Source organism: Helianthus annuus, chromosome 8 (genome assembly GCF_002127325.2).
Source record: "Helianthus annuus cultivar XRQ/B chromosome 8, HanXRQr2.0-SUNRISE, whole genome shotgun sequence".
Taxonomy (NCBI): domain Eukaryota; kingdom Viridiplantae; phylum Streptophyta; class Magnoliopsida; order Asterales; family Asteraceae; genus Helianthus; species Helianthus annuus.
Window position 1 is genome coordinate 76,739,619 of NC_035440.2, and position 12,190 is coordinate 76,751,808.

The 12,190-nt window shown below is 38.9% G+C and overlaps 1 long non-coding RNA gene across 7 annotated transcripts; it reads left to right on the forward strand.

The window, feature by feature from the left end:
- The first annotated feature begins 388 nt into the window (after positions 1-388).
- Positions 389-3,653, forward strand: LOC110883942. 7 transcript variants are annotated; one of them, XR_004865175.1, is made up of 7 exons: positions 389-952; positions 1,036-1,204; positions 1,400-1,522; positions 1,600-1,734; positions 2,379-2,429; positions 2,523-3,146; positions 3,323-3,653. It is a non-coding gene; the product is annotated as an uncharacterized LOC110883942 (long non-coding RNA). The 7 variants fall into 7 exon arrangements; XR_004865176.1 differs by lacking the exon at positions 3,323-3,653 and adding an exon at positions 1,277-1,295 and having other exon boundaries at positions 442-952; positions 2,523-3,292; XR_002560808.2 differs by lacking the exon at positions 3,323-3,653 and having other exon boundaries at positions 492-952; positions 2,523-2,530; positions 2,890-3,292.
- The last annotated feature ends 8,537 nt before the right edge of the window (positions 3,654-12,190 follow it).

Below are 12,190 nucleotides of genomic sequence, written 5' to 3' on the forward strand. Positions count from 1 at the left end.
GGATTTGAGCGTTTTAAAAACAACGCTATTCACAAAATTTGGTTTAAGAACGCCCCGGAGGCGGTGGCTCGGGCGTTGTTTATTAAAAAATGCCCCATTTTTAAACTAGTACGCATGTTCTAACAATAACTCACACAGCGGTTTGCCTTTGTAAAATCCAATGAGACAACATCACTCCTCCATAAACAATATATATTACCAAAATCTATATCTATATCTATACTCCTTTATTAAGAAAACTAGGATTTCTATCTTTTTGGTAATTTTCCATTCTATACACATCTTCAAGCAACATGTACAAGTGAACCAAGCTATTTTAGATGGGGCAAACTTGCCCATTCTTCAAAAATTTAAGACACTTTAGGGTAAGGATTTTAGCATATGTGTAACCTATCTATATACTATATTTTCCCATGGCTAGAATTGTCATTTCTATACAAATTTTTAAGATGGCATACAAAGAGTCAATATAAAATGCATAAATTTTTACCAATTTCTTCCGTTACTACCCCTCTTCCCTTTTATCTTTACTATACTCGTTGAATACCTACACTAAATTTGGGATCTGCTTAGCCATCAATGTGACTCTTCAAAGGCAGCAATCAATGTAACTCTTCAAAAGGCAAATGGTTCACCATCTCTAATCGTCTCTTTCACTTTCCCCACACATCCGAAACTCACCACAATCAACCATTACCATCTCCTCTCCAATGAATCGGCAAGTGAAGCTTAAAAGTTATTGAATCGGACAGTAATCTTCTTTAAGAAAGGCTTCAATCCCTCTATCTATGATATCGGTTTTGAAGTTCATGTGGTGGCGCTCAGTTTTTGGTGGAACGCAACCAAGACTCAGATGATGATTGCCATTCGAACACATATTAAAGACAGGTCCTGTGGGTGAATCGGGGAGAAGGGAGATGGTAGAAGCCCTAGCCGCCGTCGGATGGTTCCGGTGAGTATTCCGTTATATATACGTATTTATGTATCTGTGACTTCCATCTTCAACTTTCTTTGTGTTCACTGTTGCTTTTGCAGGTTGATACATGTAATCTTCATGCCTGTCTTCTTTGAGAATACGTGTGTGTGTTTTTTCATAATTGGCCAGCGAAAAAGGGTCCGTTAGGGACGATATGGATCGTGGCGCATCTCGAGAGGAGGCTTAGGAAAAATCAGGTTGCTGATACTGATATTGGTGTCTCTATAGGTAATATGTTGTCTTTTACTGATTTTATTGTTGGAATTTTGGTGGTTGAAGGTTATGTTTTGATTATTGTAGACTTAACTTTGCAGTTCTGGTAAATTTTTTTCAATTTAGTCAATATTATATGCACAGTTCTGAACTTCAGATTGATTTTGTTTGCTTTCTCTCTCTCTCTCTCTCTCTCTCTACATATTATAGGTGTAGTCTTGCAAGCAATATTGCTAGAATGGATGGCGGGATCACCGAAAGTTGCAAACATGTAAAAGACGGTTTTTCCCAGTATTTTTAGCATTGTTTGATGCTCTTCTGATCCGTTCTCAGGTAACCAAATGTTCTTCTACTTTTTTCTCCTTTTTTAATTTTGTTAATAACATTAAAGTAGGCATTCACTTTGGTAGGTAGATGATTCAACATATATTTGTGAGACTGCAACAGGGGACTTGCCGGATGGCCTTGTGCAGTTTAGGTTGAATTTACTCGAGGTTTTGGTCGACATTTGCCAGCTTTTAAATTCCGTTGTATTTTTGCAAAAGGTATGCACAAAGCCACAAACTTGTATTATATTTTGCATTATTATTCCCCAAGACTAGACCTAGCAAATGGGTCGGGCCGGGCCATGGGTCAAAATGGTTTCGGGCCAAAATGGGTCAATTAAAAAAGGGGCAGTTTTGGTTTGGGTCAAAACGGGTTCGGGTCGAAACGGGTTCGGATTAGAACGGGTACAGGTCGGAACGGGTTTTGGGTCGGGTTGGTTAAAAATGTTTTTTTTAAAGAGATTGTACATCAAAGGGAAATTTTGTTCGGTTCAAAATGGTATTGGTCGAAACGGTACGGGTCGAAACGGTTCACGTCGAAACGGTTCGATTCGAAACGGTACGGGTCTAAACGGTTCACCGTTTAACGGTTCGTGTCGAAACGGTACGCGTTGACCAATGAGAAATCTTGATAATAAATCTGCACCACTACAATGTGATAAGGTTAGAGTCTGTGATTGGTTTGTCTTAGTATATGTATACAGTTGACCAATGTGATTTGTAACGGTTCCATAGTAGATAGATATTGTTATGGTAAGTGATATTTTAGTTAACAAATTTCAATCTAACTTGTGTAAAGAAGAAATAATACAATTTTATCCATTTTTTTTTTTGGGATTTCTGAGCCATTTTTGTATTAGCAGACACCGAGTTTTTGCCCAAACATTTATCATCTCATTATGTACCATGTCCAGGTAACCATATAATCAGCAAAAACTATGTTAAATTCACTGAATTTATAGACTATACTACAATAAAAAATAACAAAATACCGGTATTTCTTTTAGGTTAGCAGGTGAGGACTCAGTGTTTGCGACAATCAGGAATCATCTTCCTTGATTCAGCCAGCACATTTTCGTGTTCAAATAAATCGTTAGATTGAAATTTGTATTTAGCACATTTTCCTGTTCAAATAAATCGTTAGATTGAAATTTGTATTTTTTTATTATTGCAGTTTTCTTGTGTGTTGGACGTTTGCTTTTTTTTTTTTTTTTTGCGTAGGGTGAAAACTAATGCTCTCTCACTTTCTCTTTTTATCCGGTTCTCACAGTTGTCAACATTGGTTTTGAAACGAACCCTCTTATATGTATATTTAGTTTAGCAATTTACTAATGCTATTTTATGGTAATTATATGAATTTTCTCTAACGAATAGATTCTGAGGTGACGCAAGAAGTGAACAACCCGCAGCAGCTCCTGCAACGGCAAAGGACGACAGGCCAGCAAAATCTACTTTCAAGTCTACCGCAGTCATCACAGAAGTTAATTGGTCAATACACCATGACATATGTTTTTGGTCAAAATTCGAACATGAAGAACCTTCAAAATATGTCTGGTGCTGTTGGTGACCTCACAAAGGAATCTGATAATTGGAGGGCTCAACTGCAAGCAGATGCACATGAAAGGAGCGTGGTATACACTTATATTATTGTTTATATTTTCTTATTTTATGTGCTCTAAATGAATTAGTTATGTTGACCTTGTTGAGTGCCAATTGCTTGGTGTGACTGGTTCACTCCACTTTTATTTTGTAAAATGATGTTTTCTTTTCTGCGAAATATTTGCATCATTTTGGTTAACATGTGTAGAGTGGATAACTTGAAGATGCATCTTCCGTACCGGTAACGAAATGAACCGGACCGATACCAACCAAACATCGGTACCGGTTCGGTATTATTACTCATCGATCAGGTAATGATTCTGACTTATTCTGTCCGTATACGCTCAAAACTCAACCGAACGAACTGACTCGTGCAACCCCTAATATCATCAATCTAAGTGTTGTGCTCCCGCCACATAGGACTAAACTTAAGTTAATGATTTTTATCATCTTTTACTTTTACTGTAATTTTTCTTTTTTCCAACTTTGTTATAAACTTATGATTAGGATCTAATGCACTTCTTGCAATTTTTCATATTTTGTGGTGTTCATATTTATCAAATCTTAAGAATGCCAGACAGCAATGCAATTAGTACAGTATTATTGTATTTAGTTGTTCCTAATATACCAGATGAACTTGTTCCAGTCAATCAGTTGCTCTTGGCTCGCCTTACACATTTGAAACTACACTAGAACAGGAGTATAAAATAAAAGTGATATATTTGGAGAAAGTGGTATGTTCCATTCTTAGCAAAACAAATTTTGGAATAAGAATATTTTTTAAATAATAGTGATAATAATTTAAAGAGTTAATTACATAGTTAGTCCCTGTGGTTTGCACAAAATAACATACTTAGATACTAATAGTTTAAAATCACATTCTAGGGTATTAACTTTTCATTTTGTAACGTTTGGAGGTATTAACTTCTAGGGTATTAACATAGTTAGTCCTTGTGGTTTACACAAAATAACATACTTAGGTACTAATAGAATGTGATATTAAGCCTACAAATAACGTTAATACCTCCAAACGTTACAAAATGAAAAGTTAATACCCTAGAATGTGATTTTAAACTATTAGTACCTAAGTATGTTACTTTGGGCAAACCACAGGGACTAACTATGTAATTAACTCTAATTTAAATTAAAATACCCATTGTAATTAACTGATGCCTGTCTGTTCCTAGCTGCCTCTAACAAAGAGACAGAATTATGGCACAGGAGATTGGGGCACACAAATCTCAAGACAATCACTGCTTTGTCAAAACAGTTGTTAGAATGAGCCAAAGCCCTTATCACTCATTTGAGAGACATTCAAACTTAACATTGACATTTTCAAACTTAACATTACCATATTTAACCGTACCAGACCCCAGAACCTTCCTTTTACTATTATTACCAAAGGATATATCACCCCCTCCATGAGTTTTGAAATCTTTGAGGAGGGCTCTACATCCAGTCATGTTTCTGGAGCCTCCACTATCTACATACCAAAGACTATCTAAGCATGCAGAAGCTCCCTGCACAACAAGTAAAAGGTTAGTTCATTAGGGTCTCCAAAGCCAATAAGGCTTTGGATGGGGTCTCAACAGTGTCTATGTTAAGTTCAGGTGGATGGACAGTGGTTAGCTCAGGGTTTTGGACAGTTTTGGGACTGTTTTTCTCTAACCACTGTTGGGGGTCTTGCCCAATTATCTGTTGGTACCCAAAAGGATGCATGTTCACTCTTGGTTTAGAAGGCCTTTTGTAAGCCTCATAAACGTGTGGGATCCTTTGGTATGGTGGTTGACCTTTACCTCTTCGGTATTGGTTTGCAGGGGGTGCATCAGTCACCTGAACATCTCTTAACAGAGGTTTGGTTCAGCTGTTTTGTAACAGCTGTTTGAACTAACAGCTGTTTGAACTGGCACAAACAGTGGTTGATTCTTGGTGAATTTGACAGATGATGTTGATGAACTCATTGGTGTTTTTGACATGTACTCTTCCTTTTTGACCTCAAAAGATTTTAAGTACACACACTGTTGAGTGGAATGATTTGATTTCCCACAGATAGTGCAGTTCACAGAAGGCACAACGGTATTTGTTTTGTTTAGATCATATGCTTTTAGATGAAAACAATCTTTGGTCAAATGATTTTTCCTTTCACAAAAATCACAAAACAAGTTTTTAATCTTTTCTCTTTTCTTCCTCTTTTCAGACTCCTTTGCAACAGAGTTTTGAACCACTGTTGGGATCTCCTTAAGAGGAATGACCTTGGCCTTGGGAGCTTTTACACCATCAGTGGTTGTGAAGTCCATTGGTTTAAAATTTTCAAAAATGTCACACTCATTAGACCATGTGGGTTTAAATTGGTATTTCTCAATTTCCTCAAAAGTTGAGGACCCCACAGATCTTTCCAGGGTGTTTTTGTTACCACGTTTGTCAGTTATCTTAACTTCTTGGCCATTCTTGTTGGTTGGTATGATTTCAACAGAACCAACTTGATTTGCAGCATTGTGTTCAACTTGATCATCTTTTCTAAAACCAATGCCAAATTTCACATAGCTTTCAAGCTGTTTCTCAAGCATTATCTCAAAACCTTTACAGGATTTCACCCATTTTTCACAAGTGATTTGGGTGGATTCCAACTCCTTTTTGCAAACTTGATATTTTTCTATCATTGTTTGGAGTTGGTTCTTGGTTATGCTATGCTCTTCTTTGAGACTGCAGATTTCTTTATCTTTTTCAGCCAATTTGATTTTCAGTTCTTTTAATGACTTTTCAAATTGAACTTCATCATTTAACACCCTATGATGCATTTGTCTGATGCATTTGTCATCAGTCTGAACACAGATTTTTAAGAACCTGAGATGATACCTTAGTTGCAGCCATCATGGCACAATCACAATCATGCTCTTTCTCATCAGTCACCTTCTCTTCCTTTTCACCATGTTTCTTCTCTTCTTCTTCTTCAGACCATGGGTCGGTCAGTGGTTCCAACAGGGGTTCCGAACTTTCTCCCAACAGTATTTCATCAGCAACTGTAGTAACCACTACTTCAGCAACTTTATCCACTGTTTCAGCATTTGACTGTCCTTCTCCAGTTTCCAGCTTTTCTGGTATTGACTCTAATGCCATAAAACAAAATTCATCATTAGAAGCATCATTAGTAGCATAGAGTGCAAAATTTTCATCACCAAGCTCATCAGGTAAGCTGCTCCAGTCAACAAAGCCTTGGGAGAAAAAGCTTTGCTGATCTGGTTGAACCATTGTTGGTGCAGCTTGTTGAGGTGCAACTGGTTGCATTTGAACCTGAGGGACAGGAGCTTGGACATACTGAATTTGTGGGACAGTGGTTTGAACATAATGCACAGGAACAGGGGTTCCAGGGTTTGCATAGTGAGCAGTGTTTACATGGGCAGCAGGGTGTGCATATTGAGTGTAGTGCACAGTATTTTGGTTGGCTTGTGGTCTAGGGTGTGAGCTGGGATGTGTAATAATTGGTCCATTTGTTTGACTCCTGCATTCCCTAGCAAAATGGCCTAGCCTGTTACATTTATAACACTTAATTTTCGATTTATCCAACCCCACTTTTAAATTCCCATGTAACCCTGGGAATTTTCTCCCTGTCCTTTTGTAAAATTTGTTGGTTCTAACACTCAGCAATGCAAATTGATGCAAAATGTCCATTTCCTCTAAATCAACTGGATCAAAATGCTGAAGGTCATTGAGTTCAAAGCACAGATTGTCAGAGTCCTGGCTTTCTCCATTTGCTGTGAAAGCAAAATTGGATGAGTGAGGATCAGAGTTGAAATATCCACCAGCAGTTATGTCAATAAAGTGATCATAACCCTGATTCTCACTACTGCCAGACTCTTCCTGACCCAGAAGAGTTGTGTTGCCAAATGAGTAGTCATCTGCAACTTTTCGAGACTCTTGCAACTTCTTTTTCTGGTTTAACTCCCTTTCATATATCAGGAGTCTACCATGAAGTTGGGTCAGGGTCAAATCTTTGAACTCAATAGAGTTTCTGGTCACATGTATCCCATTTTTCAGGTAGTGATCTAAGGAACCTGCTATTTTGTGCTGATTTAGTAAATTCAACGTTAACAAGTTTTAGTTCACTCATGAGACAGCTAAATCGCTCAAACTGCTGTGTTAATGATTCACCCTTAATGTGACAAAATGTTTCATACTGTTGGTTCAAAATTTCCCTGTTGTTTTCAAGCACTTCTTCAGTCCCCCCAAATTGTTCCTTAAGTGCATCCTACAACTCTTTGGCACTGTTACAATGTAACAGTCCAGCATAGATTTCATTGGGCAAAGCAGATGCAACGATGCTAAATGCCTTGGCATCTAGTTCGAATTTTTGAAAATCAGTTTCAGTATAATTTTCAGATTTCATAGGTTTGAACTTCTTTGAATCCTCAGCACTCGGCACCATTGGAACATGTGGTCCAAAGATAACCGACTTCCAAGATCCGGTATTCTGTTGAGCAAGGATGTGACCCATCCTTCTCTGCCAGATGTTGTACTCATTGCGTTTCAACATGGGTGGTTTGAAGAGTGAACCGATGCTATTGTTAGCATCTTGTGATTGTGACGTCATCCTGGTTGTTTTACAGACACTGATTAATCAACTTTGTTCGTGATTAAACCTTGCTCTGTTTTTTAACGAAACGAACAATAATAAGTATCAACGATTGTGAGCTGAACTATTTATGTCAAAATGATTGTTAGATCGATTTTGACTATCCGAGCTCCGATACCAATTGTTAGGATCTGAGTTTCTTATGATTGTGTTTTTGTTTGATAACTAAGAAGATGAAAAAGAACAAGTGCAGCGGAATATAAATGGAAACAAACTTTTATACGCAATCAAATAGGAGAAATGCTTTCAACACACATTTTAACATAGAACCGAATGATTGAATTTATTTCAAGCTTCAATTACAATGCATGCATGTATAACAACCCCCCCCCCCAGCCTGAGCTCACAATATTTGTTCATGCAGGAAGACAAGTTGTCACACCCCCAAAATACCGCATGCGGGATACACCGCTGGGGCGTGTGACGTACAAGGATCTAGCCACCAATCACATTGAACCATAACATATAATTTAAAAAAAACGTTTCCATTTATTTCATAAAGTAAATCCAACACAATCAAAACCAATTTGTTCAGCGGAAGCATATTGTAAATAATATTTCAAGTGTTTGAAACGAGAGTACGATAATCTTTAAAACTTGTATCCAAGAGCTACGACACATGACAACTCCAGCACTCCCAGATAGCAAGTTCCAATCCATGTACCTAAGGACCTGCAAGCATGCAGAAAAGTGTGTCAGACAGGCTGGTGAGTTCACAATTTGCTTTAACCGATAGATACCAAGTAGTGTATTATGATCTGATATGACTGTTAAGTTGATAATAACTCGATACCGCAGACGGCCTGCTTTGCCCTTCTCCAATGCTCTATCAACATTGGTCAGTTTTAAGTTATTAGTTCACGCCCGTCCTATCCAGGTACGTCGTGAGGGTGCCAAACCTAATAGCGCTATCAACTAATAACCCGTTGCCCTACAAGCAACTTATCAATGGTAGGATAGGACTTAAATGATAGAAAGTGAGTGTATTATCCAACGTTAATCCTTTCTGAAAACAGCCTCCTATTCCTTACAGGAATATGGGTTTGAGAGAACTGCCTCACATCCCCTGCAAGGATGTGGGTTTATGAAAACCCGTTTAACTGTTTTGTTTGTTTGATTGTCCCCACTGGACGCATGCTTGTTTTGAGAGAAGTGAACTCACCTTGGTTTGCTCGGTATAATTCGTTACTCGCACACACACCCAAACTCAATCAAAGCCTACTATATGCATGTATATGTGGTCAGTTTGCGTTCACGAGGTTCATATATATACGTATATACAATGTCATGAGGGTATGTACTTCAAACAGTGATTTCCAATTATTACAAAGCAATAACATACATCCATACACAAACCTCCGTTCAAACATATGCGTCAAAGAAATATGTAAAATTAAATATAATACTCACGCCACTTGATCATAGTAAACATTATAAACCATAAACACCATAACATATTCATTCACTATAATGCATGCAGTTTATAGGGTTTTATCAATAAAAATATCACACATCGATGCTTACTGTTCACATGAAGTTCCTCGACGAAACCTTGAAGGTTTCATCGTGTGAGGGTTGGACAAAACCTCCCATGTTTCGTCGTCAAACATGTGATGAATCCTCAAGGGTTTCGTCGATCACGTGTGCATGGCGAAACTCCAATGAGTTTCGTCGATAACCTGGCAGTTCAAGCTTCACAGTTCCCATAACCAAAATAAATCATCACAATATGCACAGACTATTTCATCGATTTATGTTATGCCTCCAATATCAAAGAATTGTTTAACTATATTATCCCTCAAAAGTCAAGATCACTCAAGGATCAATCATTATACAATGACTCATAGCATCATTAATATTATCAAAAACCAACCACAATGGCCGACAATTGTTAATGCTTACATGTTGTTATTAGACCGATTTGTATAGTGGCCTGCAAGTTTATTCATGCGATTACATACATTTAACACGTCACACCTATTCATCATATAGTATCGGTTGCAAGTTTATTTATTCATTAATACAATCTAGTTATGCAATCATATCAAATAAATCACAGGACATAACGGTCTTAGTTCATACAGCCTAAGGATCATGCAGCCTAGTGCATCAGAAAGTTAGATCAATTAATTGTATACAGACTTACCGATGGGATTGAGATGAAGTTACAAAGATCTTCGGGAGAAGAGGGAATGTTGCCGTCGCCGATTTAGAGAGGATTTAGGGTTTCGATAAAATACACATTATAAGCAGTTAGAGGATTAATAACACTAATTCACGTTTTGGGCCTCTCCTGGGCCTCAAGCCCATACTGTGTCGACGAAACATCTAGGTGTGCAACGAAACCTCGTGTGAAACTCCCTAGTTTCGTTGAATGAAGGTGATGACGAAACATAACTATGTTTTGTCAAGTTCGGTTGGGTCCAAAGTTTCGTCAAACAAAGGATATATGTACCAAACAGTTCATGCATATACATTAACTAGCCACACAAAAGTGTAACATCTAAATCGTATCTAAATTATAACCAAACGTGAACAAGTTGCAATGAAACGAGTTACATTAATCAAATACTAAACACTCTACGAACGAATAGCGTGCCAAGTAAGGATCTTGAAAACTCGGGTATCCCCAACTTGAAAGAAATTTCGTCCCGAAATTTGACAAGAAATCCAAAACGGTACAGTGTTAAATCACGATGTCTGGGTATTTTCCACGGGTGCCACATCATCCCCAACTTGATTGGGAATTTTGTCCCGAAATTCATTAGTCGCATCCAATTTAGATTTGCCATTCTTGGACTTGTAATCTGGGAATAGATGTGGGTACTTAACCTTCATCTGATCCTCGCGTTCCCACGTGAACTCCGGTCCACGTCTTGAGTTCCAACGGACTCTCACAATTGGAATACGGCTGTGCTTACGGACCTTGACCTCCCCGTCCATAATTTCTATTGGTTCTTCTTTAAATTGCAACTTGTCATCGATTTTCAACTCTTGCAACGGTAAAACCAGTGTTTCATCAGATAACCACTTCTTTAGTTGCGAGACGTGGAATACATCATGGACGTTACCTAACTCAGCAGGTAACTCTAACTTGTAGGCCACTTTACCAATTCGCTCCAAGATTCTGAACGGCCCTACGTAACGAGGGTTAAGCTTGCCGCGTTTTCCAAAACGCACCACACCCTTCCAGGGTGAGACCTTCAACATGACATGATCATTAACTGCAAACTCCAAAGGTTTCCTACGCTTATCAGCGTAACTTTTCTGACGATCGCGCGCTGCCGCCATCTGATTCCCGATCTGAACAATCTTTTCTGAAGTTTCCAACACAAGTTCAGGGCCTGTGACCTGGCTGTCACCCATCTCAGCCCAACAGAGAGGTGAACGACACTTCCGTCCATACAATGCTTCGAATGGAGCTGCCTGAATGCTGGTGTGATAGCTATTGTTATAAGAAAATTCTACCAAAGGCAAGTGTCTCTCCCAGCCTTTGCCAAAATCAATAACGCACGCCCGCAGCATGTCTTCTAGAGTCTGGATGGTTCGCTCACTTTGACCATCCGTCTGTGGGTGATAAGCGGTACTCATGCTGAGCTGTGAGCCAAACGATTTGTGCATCGACTACCACAAATCTGAGATGAAACGTGGGTCACGGTCGGAGATAATAGAAGTCGGCATTCCGTGCCTAGAAACCACTTCCTTAAGATAGACAGCAGCTAGCTGTGAGAACTTATCCGTTTCCTTGATTGCTAGGAAGTGCGCTGACTTCGTGAGATGATCAACGATCACCCAAATGGTATCATTCCCGCTTTGAGTTCTAGGCAGCCCAGTGACAAAATCCATTGCGATTTGCTCCCATTTCCACATGGGTATTTCTGGTTGTTGAAGCAATCCAGACGGTTTCTGATATTCCACCTTAACTTTCGAGCAGGTCAAACACTTACTCACATAAGTCGCGATGTGAGCTTTCATCTTCGGCCACCAATACATGACTTTGAGGTCCTGATACATCTTATCTGAACCTGGGTGTACGGAGTATCGAGACTTGTGTGCTTCATCCATCACAAGTTCTCTAAGGTTGCCGATTGCAGGAATCCATACACGCTCCATGAAGTAGAGAATACCATCCGATCTCTCTAAAAGTTGTTTATCCATGCCCCTTAAGTACTTTGCTTCAATGTTTTCCTCTTTCAACGCTTCGGTTTGAGTAGCATGGATCTGATCAGGTAGGTTTGAATGAATGGTGAGCTGCAGAGCGCAAACACGCTTTGGTTTCGTTTCCTTCCGACTAAGGGCGTCAGCCACAACGTTAGCCTTACCCGGATGATACCTGATGGCACAATCATAGTCGTTCAAAAGTTCTACCCAACGTCGTTGTCGCATGTTCAATTCCTTCTGGTCGAAAATATGTAGAAGGCTCTAGTCGGTATAAATAGTACATTT